Source organism: Eleutherodactylus coqui, chromosome 1, assembly GCF_035609145.1.
Source record: "Eleutherodactylus coqui strain aEleCoq1 chromosome 1, aEleCoq1.hap1, whole genome shotgun sequence".
Lineage (NCBI taxonomy): Eukaryota > Metazoa > Chordata > Amphibia > Anura > Eleutherodactylidae > Eleutherodactylus > Eleutherodactylus coqui.
The window spans coordinates 508,249,200-508,264,228 of NC_089837.1; the positions used below are offsets into that span (position 1 = coordinate 508,249,200).

The 15,029-nt window shown below is 47.9% G+C and overlaps 1 long non-coding RNA gene across 1 annotated transcript in view; it reads left to right on the top strand.

The window, feature by feature from the left end:
- Positions 1-2,027: 2,027 nt before the first annotated feature.
- LOC136614319 (uncharacterized) overlaps positions 2,028-15,029 on the top strand; it is a 46,883-nt gene continuing 33,881 nt past the window's right edge. Inside the window, exons 1-2 of the long non-coding RNA XR_010790952.1 lie at positions 2,028-2,146; positions 10,671-10,793. This is a non-coding gene — a long non-coding RNA (uncharacterized lncRNA). The remainder of the gene's footprint in view (positions 2,147-10,670; positions 10,794-15,029) is intronic.

Consider the following 15,029-nt stretch of genomic DNA (forward strand, 5'->3'; position numbering starts at 1 on the left):
TGAAAGCATAGACACTTTATTACATCCATATATATGTGTCCAGTTGGAATAGTTTCTAAAAGACTGAACCAAAACAAAAGGAATCCACGCAGAGACATTCTTCCATCTAAAAGCAAACTAATTGGTTACATTTCACTACAGTGTTAAACAGGCGCAGTAATTCTTTAACTATACAATTGCTGTCATCTCCTACTCTAAAATAGGCATACTTCTGCCCTCCTTTTTACAACAACCCAGCTTACTTGCATTAACTCTGAGCCACCGTAGCTCAGTCAATCAGAAGTAGCGCAGGCTGCTCAATGCCGCCAGATGGAGAATGGAGGTTGTACCGTTAACGTCACCAGCAGCTGCAGAGTGTGAGAGAAAACAAACAGGGCGCCTCCGCTATAGGAGGCCGAGCTCCATGGTCAGGACTCTGAGGGGCTCTGTCTCTCGTGTTAGTGTTGGGGAATCAGCCGACCAGGATGGGGAGCAGTCAGAGAGCCGAGCAGGATCACAGCAGAGAGAGGCAGAGACGCTTGGTGAGGTCACTTCAGAGTAAAAGACGCCACCACTTCTAGTCCAGAAAATACAGTATATGTCACACACGCATGTATACATATCACACACTGTATATACCATCTAAACACATATACCAAATAGATGTTGTTAAACAGCACTAAAATAGTATGAAAATGAAACTTTAGAGAAATGCACACGTTTCATAGGAGCCATTTACAGTGTTTAACCCTTTCCTGACATTTACCCTAATGAAAAATGTCAGATTTAAAAAAAACAAACTGTGCTGTCAATAAGATCAAAGCAAGCTGCGAGAGGAAGGAGTTAAAAGCTAAAAAGAAAAACCTGCAAGAGCGAATAGGCAGCGTCACACCCTTTTTGGAAGCATTTCTGACCCTAAAAACACAGCTAAAAAAGCTTGAAATTTCCTCACTTGTGTTTTTAAGGCGGCTTTTTTGGGTGTCTTTTTAAGGTCACATTTTTACATGCTTCATCCACAGGGATGAAGGAAACTCCTGCCACAGCTGTCGCTGCTGTCGCTAGCCCCATTGAAACCATTTGCGATATGCCGGTTCTATACCGGCCTCTTTCTTGCGCTGCGAGATTTTTCTCGTGCTCTCGCAGCGCAAGAAATAAAATCTCACCAGTGGGTGGGAGCCCTTACAGGGGAATCATACATCTTGTGAGATGGAGGCCTAATAGCCCAAGCCCTTTCAGAACGCTTGGCAATTCTCCGGGGAGTCTGGTAGGTCTCCTTTTTTCCAAAGAGCCTCCTGGGTTTTCTGGTAGAGTTGGCGTCTACAGATGTAGCAAAGTTTAACTTGTCTGTAATAACTTTCTGCTACAAGTTATGTTGTTTTCAGCCATTAAAAAGCTATTGTTCTCTTATAGACGCCGACACTTGTGTCAGTTATTATATGTGGCAGCAGCAGCTTCTGTATTGTGTTATTATGGAATGTAATGACCACTTGTCTGTTTGTATGAGTGTGAGTGCTTGGCTCCCTAGCGATTTCATAGCCCCACCTCTGGTGACATCATAGCCTTGCTCCTGGCTACGCCATAGCTTCGCTCCCTGGCGCCATTACGGCAGGTCCTAAAACACTGAGAATACAACTAAGCCACTATTATGTCAGACACAACTCAGCGGTCCTGACAGAACACACTGACCTACCTCCACCACAGGGATCTGGTAGGCTGAAGGACCTGTGGGGATGTCCCTGCTGTGTTTGTTCCAGCTGTGTTTGTCTTGTGTGGTAATCAAGCTGCTGTATGTGTGATGTGCGACCAGAAACACTGCTGCTATAATGTCCTAATAATTACTAGTCTTCTATAAAAGGCTTCCTTCCAAGAGACTTCAGCAGCATGCGGTAGAATTGACAACTGCGAATCCCAGAGATCTCCCCTAATCCTGGAAATCTTAAGGATATTCCGGGGTGACAAGTATGAATCGTCTTTACTTCCTCATGTGAAATAAATGTGAAAACTTATAAACAAATTCACTGAATATTTATTTTCTCTGTTTTACATTTAGCCCTTCGCAAATCAATGTACGAGAAGTTCTGACTGTAGGAGCCGATGTTGCTTCAGATTTTTGGGCGTCGGTCTATGTGTTCCACGCGACTTGCCAGATCTCAGCTGTATCGGCCTGGTGAGTACCTGTACCCGGTTGTTATATGGTGCGCAGAGGACAGACTAGTACGATTCCCCGTTCATGCCGGCCTTAGGCTACTCTCACACACGTGCTTTATACTGTTATTAATGCAGTGTTTTGAACGCCCCGATAATTGAGATACAACACTCCCCTTGATTTCAATGGGGCCCTTCAGACCTGCACTCGAATACATTTTCTAAAACGCGATTTTTGTGTGCTGACTGCTCTATTTTGACGTGTTTTCAAACTTTTTGGTTCAACTGGTTTTATTGAGAAATAATATGCAAATTATTACGAGCTGTTCAGCTAGAAAATTCCCCTCGCAGGGGGTGCAATAAAGAAATATCACTGTGAAAACAAAACAATTAACTTCCACAGGTCAGTTTATACGAAATCTAAAGTATTTCCGTTACATTTTTAAAAATTCTTCTTTCTCTTCTTTTGAGGGGAATGTGAGACTAAGACTAGGACTACGGTTTCGGCATATGTCCCGTTCTACACATTCCTTCTGCTTGTTTTCTATCTCATAATGAGTACTCTGGGAAGCCCAGGTATAGCCAAAGAAGCACACCATGGTTGCCAGGTTTTTAGGAACAACTCCATTTTGTCTTCTCTCATGGCCGACAGTTTTCCATATAGCATCATTCTGGAAACCCTGGCGACAATTGGGTTAACTAGAAGAGTGGGTAAAAGCCATTAAGAGGCAATGTATATTCCAGCAGCCATACAGGTGTACTGCGAGAGGTAATGCTGTTGATCATTGAACCCCATGGGTTTGTCAGCCAGGAGACAAAGGGGTGGAGAGAGGGGGAATGGTTTGCCCAGGACTCTGGATATAAGGTTAGGCATCTGCCTCCAGAGGAACCTCACCCCCTGGCATGTCCACCATATGTGAGAGGGCATCCCCAGGGAGTTATAGCTCCTGAAACAATTTGGTGCAGTACTTGGGGAATACTTGCGGATTATCGATGGAATCAAATATGTCCTGTGAAGTATTTTTAATGATGTTTCAGCAAGAGTTACCTGATGGCTTCTCTTTGATATAAAGGTGCAGCAGTGATGCCATCAAGGTATGGAGAGTGAGATGTTTAGATCTGTTTCCCAGCGTAGCATAAATGGAAGCTTACTTCCCAGTGCTGGCTTGTTCATATTGGTGTACAGGGAGGGTATCACGCTGGACTGAAGGGGGGACCATAGACAAAGTCTTTCAAAGCCAGTGGGCTTTACAGCGGGGTTGTTGTTACTTTTTAGGGTTCAAATGAAACTGTATATTTGTAATAGTTTCATCCAGAGACGTCCTGGGATGCAGTATTTATCTAGGAGTTCTTGTGGTGTAAGGAGTTTGCACTGTGCCATGAAATGGAAGAATAAAGTTAGGCCTCTGTTTCACCACTATAGGAGGCTGTTTTCTTGGGAACTTAAGTCAAACACTTGATTGAGGATAATGGGTAGCAAGGGGGAATATTTGACATCAGCAGGAACTTGAATCTGCACCTCCCCCAGATGAGAAAGAGATGGTATGTTAGTGGTAATAGGTGTTGGGTGGATTGGGGCTATAAGAGATGTTTCTATTTCTACCCATAGAGGAACCCTTAGGCCAGAGGACATGGGGGAATTTGTGACAACTGGGCTGCCAAGAAGTATTTTTGCAGATTAGAGACTGATAGGCCTCCAACACTTTTATGGAGGTGCATAACTTTTTGTTTGATGTGGGGTCTCTCGTTATACCAAGATTGCCTGTTGCATTTCCTTTAGGTTGGCGCTGGGAACAATTATGGGGAGACATCTGAAAAGGTAGAGGAGGCAAGATGGTACTGTCATTTTGATGGCATTTCTCCTACCCAGGAGAGGGTGGGTTGGTCCCATTTTTTCATACCAGCTTTGATTGTGTGTGTGTGCAGGGGTCCATTTATATAGTGAGTCTAGGGAGAGAGAGAGTTTGATACCTAAATAGGTAATGTAGTGTGGGGGTGTCTGAAAGCCAAAGTTAAGCTTTATGAGTTTTTGCGTGTGTGAGGGTAGATTATTAAAAGGGCTTTTGTTTTATCAATATTGACTACTAGGCTAGACGTTTCGGCAAAGGTATCAAGTGTAGCCATTAAGTTTGGGAGTGACGTGAGGGGCTTGGTACGGGTGAGAAGAATGTCATTTGCAAATAGATTAAATTTATAATTTTGTTTCCCTATCTCAATGCCTGAAATGTTTGGGTTACTTCAAATAATACAGACCAGGGCTTCCATTGTCAGGGCAAAGAGGGCAGGGGACAGAGGGCATCCCTCTTATATACCTCCTCGTATGGGTATTGTCGGAGATTTTGAACAGGGAAGTTTCAGCTGTGCAAAAGGAATAGAGTATATGGCATGTAAGGCTGTGACATAAGCTCCATGGATACCAACTTTCTTTAGTACCGCAAAAAGATAGTCTCAAGAGAGACTGTCAAAAGCTTTTTCAATATCCAAAGCTAGGACTACCAGTGGGACTTTTTGCAGATGCGAGGCATGGATGACATTTAGTATGTTTCTTACATTGTCTGGGGCCTGGCAAACTGGGATAAATCCGACCTGATCTCTATGTATCAGAGAGGGGAGATAGCAGTTAAGTCAGGCGGTAAATATACTTGTGAGGATTTTATAATCTCAATTTAGTAATGAGATTGAACGGTAATTTTTAGGGGAGGCAGGGTCTTTATCCGGTGGGCCCTCAAAAGTTCCTTAGGGGTATCTTTTCCAGATAATATGTCATTATAAAAGAGTGCTAATGGATGGGATAGAAATGTACAACATTTTTTGTAGTAGAGGGCTGTCAATCCATCTGGACCGGGTGCTTTGCCTAATTTGAGATTTTTCATAGTCTTCTCCACCTCCTCCTCAGTGATTGGATGGTTAAGCTGTTTGTTTTGTTGTGAGGTAATTTTCGGGAGTGAGATAGTTTTCAGTAAATCTGACGTAGTAGAGTTTTTTGAGGTTTGTATTTATATAAGGCGCTATAGAAATTGTAGAATGTTTCAGAAATTTTATCTGAGTTCGAGGTGGAAGAGCCATTTTCAGATCTGATGGAATGAACTGTGCAAATTCTTTCTTTTGTCCTTAGTCTCGTTGCTAAAATTTTGTCCGGTTTATTGGCAAATCTTAAATAGGTAGCTTGGGTCCAGTGGAGGGCTTCTTCTGCCAAGGAAGTATACAGGAGGTTAAGTTTTAATTTTGTATCTTTAATGTATTTTATTAATGATATGCTAGGTTCTTGCTGGTTGGCTAGTTCCAGCAGAGCGAGACTTCTCTCCGGCACAAGTTGAGTTTGTTTTTTTTCTCTTTTTATGGGAAGCAATTTGGGAGATCTGACCCCTCATGTAAGCCTTATGGGCCAGCCAAATCCAAACTGGTTGCAAGTTGCCATTATTGTTTGTTGCAAAATATGTCATGAGCTGATTTGTTATCTTTGCAAGAGATATGGGGCCTTTCAGCAGAAATTCGTTGAGCCTCCATCTCCTGGGGAAAAATGGGGTACCTTGGTTCAAAAAGTGGGATATGACCATGTCATGTTCTGGCCACGCACAGGGAATGTGCTCCACTTGTGCTAGTGCTGACAGAAGGTGAGTGAAGGCAAGCGTCCAGTCGATACGAGAATATGATTTAGGTGGGGCTGAGGAAAAGGTATAGCCTCTTTTAAAATTGCGTGCCTCCACACATCAGCCAGAGCCAAGTTCCCCAGGATGGAGGCCAGTGTTGACCTCTGTGATGCACTTAATTTGTCTGGATTGGAAGAGGAACGATCCAGAGCAGGGGAGAGTACAGTGTTAAAATCACCCATCACAGGGTATCTTGTAAGATGATGACTCTGCCATGTGGGTCTATCTCTGCTTTGTTTATGGTGGGGGGGAGTGAGTTGTGTAGGATGATAGAAACAACCTGGTGCGTCTTGGTGGCTACTGATGAGTATGCTTGTGTGTATTGGGAGTGGAAGTATTTAGGGGCTGAAGTGGTGGATAAGTGGGTCTTCTGTAGACAGATGACATCTGGCTTGTATTTAAGATACTGAAAGAAAGCCTTTCTCCTTTTTAATGGGGAATTAAACCCTTTAACATTATGGGAAATTATTAAGACCATTGTGGCGGTAAGCTGGGAGCTGAGTAAGCCTAGTTTTCCCAGAGAAGAGGCGAAGGTCGTTCGCTACTTGTGTGGAAACAACATCAAACATAAGTAACTCAGCAGAATGAAATATGTGAGCAAACTTAATAAAAAAAACAATATTAGGTCTATGGACCCAAGGTAGCCCAGGCTAAGTGCACCTCCAAATAAATATGTGAGGCGCATCTAAATTCTCAATGGGAAGGAGCATCAAATCTCTCTGTCCTAGCAAGTTCTTAAAATATGTAAGATTTAAACTAAATAACCAGCTGACCGGAAGAGCTGGTCAGTAAACCATTTAACTATGTCCGGGATTTAGTAAGCCAAGAATTAGAAAACCTTAACCTTTCAGTATTTAAACAAAGTCTGTTCATACGTATCTTGTTTCAGAGGTTCTGGTTGCGTTGCAGTGGAACTGGCTCATTTCAACGTGGTCTTTCGTCCAGGTGCAGGTTGGCCATTGAGGTCTAGGCGGTGGGTTACTGCCAGGATCGTAGGGAATTCCTTCCTCTTCTAGCATACATTTCCCTTCTTCCAGGTTAATGCGAACAGATAGTGCAAACGGGAAGTTCCATCTATACTTTATGTTCACCTGCTATAGTGCTGAGGTGATGGGTTTTAGGATCTTCTTTTTGCAAGGGTAGAGGAAGCAATGTCAGGGTACAACTGGATTGAAGGTGGAACGCCTGGAAGTGAGGGTGAGTTGTGAGCGGAGGATGGGATTTGGTCCTTCATCTCGGAGTAGTGGAGCTTCAAGATAATGTCTCTTGGGAGGTCAGAGTTGGGCAGGCTTAGTAAGGAAATTACGAATTCTGTCCATATGGAGGGTTTCCTTGTCAGCCGGCGGAGGAAGTGCAGAGAAGAGGTTGGTGGCCACTTCTTTTAAGTTAGTAATGCTCTCGGGGACGCCTCGAATCCTTAAATTTGAACTTCTGCTCCTGTTTTCGAGGTCTTCACATTTCAGCTCAAAAGCTTCAACCCTTGTTGATTGTTCATACCATTTGGCTCGCTCTTGGTCCAATGCATCGATTATCTCATCCATTTTTTGTTCAAGGTTATTTGTACGATGGCCTAGGTCAGAGATTTGCTTAGATATATCATGAAATGCTGATTGCAGCTCGCCCTGAAACATTTTTTTTTTACGTGGTTAAAGAGCTTTGAGTCTGCAGTGGAGAGGTCTGTAATTTGGGTGTTTTTCACTGGTTCACTAGCTTGGAATCAGAGTTTTGAGGAGAGAGAGCCATAGTGGTGGAAACAATAGGCTGAGATCCTGAGAAGAGTTCTGGAAGGGTACTTTGAGCTGACATTGTAAGCAATTTTTTTCTGTTCTGTTTGTTTTTGTCATTCTGAAGCCATAACCTGGAGGGAATAGCTTGGGGAGTGAGGATTGAAATATTCCAGTCAGCTGTCTAGGACAGAGTCAGGGCACAGATCAAGGGAGGATGGCAGTCATCCCAAAGGCCATATATGAGCTCATCCCACGGGGTGATGGAGGGGCTCAGGCCAATTACAGCATGGGTTCCTCTATTATTTACAAGATTTTTACTTGTTGCTTTACTGAGTGATGACCGGAGGCAGGAGCCTGATATGTCCATCGTGGTTATTGGATTATTTTTCTGGGGAGGAAGGGAGGAGGGGATCCCACTGCTTTTTTAGGAGGCAGTCCTGCACTGATTTATTTGTCCTCTCCTGTACATGCTTGTGTGTGTTGCAGATGAAAGGGGGTCTATTCTTGCAGGCCACTTCAGTCTAGCAAGAATATATTGTAAGATATTGTTCCCTTAGTTGGCCACTGGGTGACAGCAGAGAACAACAAAGTCCTGCCAGCTGAAGACCAGGTTTCTATTTCTCCCCTCACTAATAGGGGGAGGCCAGGCAGCTTCACCCCTCTGGGCTATAGGTGTTGTATACCCAGGGGCACTTCACTGAGGACTGCCCTCCTTCCGCAGTTCCTCTCCCCTGCTACTTCCTTTCACTTTTTGTGCCCTCTCTCTACCCCCTGCAGCTGCGGGAGTACAACAGGAGGGACGCTGTCCGCTGTCCCCCGGCTCAAGATTGCGGCCGCCTGACGGGGAGGGGGTGGGGAGTGTCTGATCGCCCCACGGTCAGGCTCTTCCTGGGGATGCAGCGACTTAAGGAAAGCCGGTCCCGCTTTGCAGGGGGCCCGCTGCAGCAGGGGGCTCACACTAGATGGTGTCTGCTCGGCTGGCGATGATGGTCTTAGCTTCCTGGGGTACAGGGTTGTCCAGGAGGATGCAGTGAGCTGCATGGGGAGCCCGCGGTGGCCGAGGCCCCACAGGGCAGAAGCTGTCAGATGGAGCTGCCGCTGGCGGCAGTGTCACCTGGCCACGAGGAGCTAGGAGCAGGCTGCAGCTTCAGCAATCTAGGAACCTCTAGCTGGTCCCCACTCTGGACCACCTGATGAGGAAGGCTTAGGCTGGGTTCTCCTCGGGTGTTAGCACCCGGTGCTCGCCCTTGCGGGGATGTTCGGGCCTTGCGAGCGCAGTGGATCTCCGGTCTGTTTGGTCTCTAAATGTTCCCCTAAGGCCTCATGCCCACGGCCAGGTCAGATCTCGCTGCGAGATTCATGCAGTGGGAGGCGACTCATGCCCTCGAATTGACCTCAAACTCACTCGTCCGGCATCTTCTCCTCCGCTCTGCAGAGCGGAGCCAGCACATCATCAGTGCCATTTTTGTGTGGGCTTCTGCGAGGCCCGCACAGAAACAGAACATGCCTCCATTTGTTTACCGCACGGATTTTCATGCGGTCAAATCAGGGCAGTGAGCATAGGATGGCATTAAATTAATGCCATCCTATGTACAGCGTGCCATGGCGAGATTTCAGTGGAAAAAAATGCTGCAGAATTTCTGTCCATGGGCATTGGGCCTAACGCTGGAGGGTAAGATGCAGGGCTTTGGGAGCCTGGCTCTGGTCCAGCAGAGGCAGGATGCTGATAGATCTTGTAAGGCAGGGACAGAGCTCTTGGAAGCCCAACCGTTCACCATTCAGACTAGGCCACGCCCCCGTTCATTTTCACAATTTTTAGCATACCTCATCACCCTCACAATGGTGGGGTGCGTTCAGAAATCACGTTAAACTATCCCGGCAAAATGCGATGCCGTGTGTGAGAGTGACCTTAAACTGTCAGATTAGCGCCATATTTTCCTGATGCGGCTCTGACAATTTAACCCACGAAAGATCTCTGAGACTGAGCTCTAGAATTCTGCTGCAGATTCTTGTGTGCATTCGCACGTGGATGTAACCTCTGTTACGGGACACATCCATGTGCGGCCGCCTGACGTGGTTTCACCAAGAAATGACGGGTCAATTATCTTTCCCGCAGTGCAGACTTGAAAATTTGCACAAGGAAACATCTGAATGATCCGCCTCCTGACTGTCTGTTTAACAACTAGTTAAATTGTCCATAGACTGTAAATCCAGGAGCGTCTTATCTTATAACCCTACAGCTGTTCCTCCTTTACTTCTCCTGGAACTGTATGATAAATACCTCCTTGGTGCTGGTACACATAGCAGTAGTGCACCGCTCTTTACTGCTAATCATGTTTTGGGACGCACTGGTTCCACAGGTAACCTTTACCGCCTTGTGTTTTATCTGTACGAGCCTCACCGACAAACTGCATTGAACAACTGATACAATTTGAGGTAAAACCGCGTGCGGCGGGAGGTGTAGCGCCAGACAGGACATTCTCGGACCCTGAACCTCCGGCCTCACGCTGCGTCTATTTACAGATAATTCACTGTAAAGGAATGAAATCCACACAAAGATCCTGGTGGCAGTGATTATACACTTCCATTATAGGAATCCCTACTGCTCCCTACAGAAATAACTACTGGATGACAAGAATCCCCCCCCCCCCCCCCTTATCTGTCATGGAGATGATACTCCAGCCGGGGGATCAGCTGATGCCTTCACTTACTGAGATGTTTATGCCCAAACATGGAATAAAAAAGGCACACTTCTACTGCACCTCCTGGCACATAGCTCTGCCTCCTGAGGGCCTCTGCCTCACTCATCATGATGTACTGGTGTTTCTATGGGATCTGCCTGCAGGGGCGCCACTGATCTCCAAAGGGAGGGCAGGATTATGTGCAAACAAGGTCAGCAGCATGTCAGCATGTCCCTGGCTGCCTGACATACATCCATCGGCCAGGGGAGAGAAATATTTTTGTATAGGGTCCCTTCCAAAAGACTTCAGTGACATACGGCAGATTTCACAACTATTCCGGTAATCAGGTCTCCCTTCTGCCTGGGAGTCTCCCGGATGTTACTGGAGAGTTGGCAAGTCTGTAACAGTCTTTACTTCCTCCTGTGATGTAAATGTGACGCCTTAGAAACAAATTCACTAATCATTTATTTCCTCTCTTTTACATTAAGGACATCGGAGATGAATGTTCTAACAACAGTGAATGTGACAGCGGGTGTTGTGGAATTCGGATTCAGGATTCCATAGCCAAATGCATACCAAAAAGAGGACCGAATACGAAATGCATCGGCCCGGTGAGTACCTGCGTGCCGCTGCTGTCCTGGTTTCTCCTCCGCATACAGTACAAGGTCTCATTCGCACGGTCTATAATCCGTCAGATCCGGGTCAGATTTATCCACGTAGATCTGACAGTTTAACCCTCGGTGGAATATTGCGGCTGAGCTTTGGGGTTCTGTGATCTTTTTGCATACAGATGGATTTATCTCCTGGCGGTGGGACAAATCCGTGTTCGCCGGCAGATCTCGTCTCTGCGGTAATTGTCAGGACAATTATTTTTGCCGCATTACGGGTTTGATGATCTGCATGAAGAAAAATCTACTATATGAGCTACAGCACAGATCTGCGGAGCAGCGATAGAACACTAAAATGGCGCATTTCACTGCAAAATTGGGTGCGGAATCTGTGCTCAATTCAGTGGCAAAATTCTGCCATGAGAAGGAGACCCGAGAGCCGTCCGTCCGTCTGCAGACAGATCTAAGTAACTATTTGTATTGGCCATAAAATAATAATCCAGGAGGATCGTAGATGATGATGATCCTCTATTACTCCTCCTGGAAGTGGATGAATAAGTGCACACTCTGGGTACTTGTACACATAACAATGGTGTATGACGCTTTTTTTGCTGCATTTTCAATGCAGTTTTTGGGCACACGGGTATCACAGATAAAACAACTTATAACCGCGTGTTTCATCTGTACAAGCAATAAGCCTTAGTGTTAGCCAGTAGAGATGAGCGAATGTACTCGTCCGAGCTTGATATTCGTGCGAATATTAGCGTGTTCGGGATGCTCGTTACTCGTAACGAGTACCACGCGGTGTTCCGGTTACTTTCAGTTTCCTCTCTGAGACGTTAGCGCGCTTTTTTGGCCAATTGAAAGACAGGGAAGGCATTACAACTTCCCCCTGCGACGTTCAAGCCCTATACCACCCCCCTGCTGTGAGTGGCTGGGGCGATCAGATGTCACCCGAGTATAAGAAACGGCCCCTCCCGCGGCTCGCCACAGATGCCTTGTGAGTTAGCTGAGGGAAAGTGGTATCGTGTTGGAGCTGCTGTAGGGAGAGCGTTAGGAGTTAGTGTAGGCTTCAAGAACCCCAACGGTCCTTCTCAGGGCCACATCTAATAGTGTGCAGTACTGTGTTAGCACTGTATTTTTTTTTTTTTTTTTCAAAATTGGATCTGCAGAGCATTGCGCCCTGCAATAGGGACAGAAGTGGGGGTTAGGCAGGGAGAGTGTTAGCAGTGAGTGTAGGCTTCAAGAACCCCAACGGTCCTTTCTAGGGCCACATCTATCCGTGTGCAGTACTGTCCAGGCTGCTGTTAGCAGTGTTGCATTTTTTTTTTTTTTTCTCAAAACCGGCTGTGCAGACCATTGCACCCGGCATTAATACTACAGGGATAGAATTGTGTAGGCAGGGCCAGAAGACATACATTATTCATTGAATAGACGCAGTGTGGCTTGTCCTTTGAAAAACAAGGGAAAAAATTCTATTTCGCCTGCCTCTGATAGTCCTCAGGGCTCTGGGTACGTGTGTGCTGCGTGCAGAACATTAAAAAAAATCAGACGCAGCCAGCTTCGTTTTACTGCAGGCTTGCACCAATTTCTTTCCTGCATGGGAAATCCCTGATCTGCTGTAGCGAATAACTTTGCATCACTGCAGTTCTGTGACACATTTGCAGGGCCACAACACAGTTATTAAACTTAGTAGTATTCATTGAATACACGCAGTGTGGCTTGTCCTTTGAAAAACAAGGGAAAAAATTCTATTTTGGCTGCAGGCTTGCGCCACTTTCTTTCCTGCCTGGGAAATCAAATCACTGGTAATACACCATGCTGAGGGGTAGGGGTAGGCCTATAGGACGTGGACGCGGGCGAGGACGCGGAGGCCCAAGTCAGGGTGTGGGCACAGGCCGAGCCAGTGCGGTGGCCAGGGGTAGAGGCAGGGCCTGACCGAATAATCCACCAACTGTTTCCCAAAGCGCCCCCTCGCGCCATGCCACCCTGCACAGGTCAAGGTGCTCGATGGTGTGGCAGTTTTTCACAGAGACGCCTGACGACCGACGAACAGTGGTGTGCAACCTTTGTCGCGCCAAGATCAGCTGGGGAGGCACCACCAACAGCATGCGCAGGCATATGATGGCCAAGCACCCCACAAGGTGGGACGATGCCCGTTCACCGCCTCCGGTTTGCACCACTGCCTCTCCCCCTGTGCCCCAACCTGCCACTGAGATCCAACCCCCCTCTGAGGACACAGGCACTACCGTCTCCTGGCCTGCACCCACACCCTGACCTCCGCTGTCCTCGGCCCCATCCAGCAATGTCTCTCAGCGTAGCGTCCGGACGTCGCTAGCGCCACTGTTTGAGCGCAAGCGCAAGTACGACGCCAGGCACCCGCACGCTCAAGCGTTAAACGTGCACATTGCAAAATTGATCAGCCTAGAGATGCTGCTGTATAGGCTTGTGGAAACGGAGGCTTTCAAAAGCATGATGGCGGCAGCTGCCCCGCGCTACTCGGTTCCCAGTCGCCACTACTTTTCCCGATGTGCCGTCCCAGGCCTGCACGACCACGTCTCCCGCAACATTGTACGCGCCCTCACCAACGCGGTTACTGCCAAGGTCCACTTAACAACAGACACGTGGACAAGCACAGGCGGGCAGGGCCACTATATCTCCCTGACGGCACATTGGGTGAATTTAGTGGAGGCTGGGATAGAGTCAGAGCCTGGGACCGCTCACGTCCTACCCACCCCCCGAATTGCGTGCCCCAGCTCGGTGGTGGTATCTGCGGGGGTGTATGCTTCCTCCACTAAACCACCCTCCTCCTCCTCCTACGCAACCTCTGTCTCGCAATCAAGATGTGTCAGCAGCAGCACGTCGCCAGCAGTCGGTGTCACGCGGCGTGGCAGCACAGCGGTGGGCAAGCGTCAGCAGGCCGTGCTGAAACTACTCAGCTTAGGAGAGAAGAGGCACACGGCCCACGAACTGCTGCAGGGTCTGACAGAGCAGACCGACCGCTGGCTTGCGCCGCTGAGCCTCCAAGCGGGCATGGTCGTGTGTGACAACGGCCGTAAGCTGGTGGCGGCTCTGCAGCTCGGCAGCCTCACGCACGTGCCATGCCTGGCCCATGTCTTTAATTTGGTGGTTCAGCGCTTTCTGAAAAGCTACCCCCACTTGTCATACCTTCTCGGAAAGGTGCGCCAGCTCTGTGCACATTTCCGCAAATCCCACACGCACGCTGCCACCCTGCAACATCGGTTTAATCTGCCAGTGCACCGGCTGCTGTGCGACGTGCCCACACAGTAGAACTCTACGCTCCACATGTTGGCCAGGCTCTATGAGCAGCGTAGAGCTATAGTGGAATACCAACTCCAACTTGCGCGGCGCAGTGTGAGTCAGCCTCCTCAATTATTTACAGAAGAGTGGCCCTGGTTGGCAGCCATCTGCCAGGTCCTTGGAAAATTTGAGGAGTCTACCCAGGTGGTGAGCGGCGATGCTGCAATCATTAGCGTCACCATTCCTCTGCTATGCATCTTGAGAAGTTCCCTGCAAAGCATAAAGGCAGACGCTTTGCGCTCGGAAACAGAGCCGGGGGAAGACAGTATGTCGCTGGATAGTCAGAGCACCCTCCTGTCTATATCTCAGCGCGTTCAGGAGGAGGAGGAGGAGGAGCAGCATGAGGAGGAGGGGGAAGAGACAGCTTGGCCCACTGATGACGGTACCCATGCTGCTTGCCTGTTATCCTTTCAGCGTGTATGGCCTGAGGAGGAGGAAGAGGAGGAGGAGGAGGATCCTGAAAGTGATCTTCCTAGTGAAGACAGCCATGTGTTGCGTACAGGTACCCTGGCACACATGGCTGACTTCATGTTAGGATGCCTTTCTCGTGACCCTCGCGTTACACGCATTCTGGCCACTACGGATTACTGGGTGTACACACTGCTCGACCCACGGTATAAGGAGAGCCTTTGCACTCTCATTCCCAAAGAGGAAAGGGGTTCGAGAATGATGCTATACCACAGGGCGCTGGTGGACAAACTGATGGTAAAATTCCCAGCCGACAGCGCTAGTGGCAGAAGGCGCAGTTCCGAGGGCCAGGTAGCAGGGGAGGCGCAGAGATCATGCAGCATGTACAGCGCAGGCAGGGGAACATTCTCCAAGGCCTTTGCCAGCTTTATGGCTCCCCAGCAAGACTGTGTCACCGCTCCCCAGACAAGGCTGAGTCGGTGGGAGCACTGTAAAAGGATGGTGAGGGAG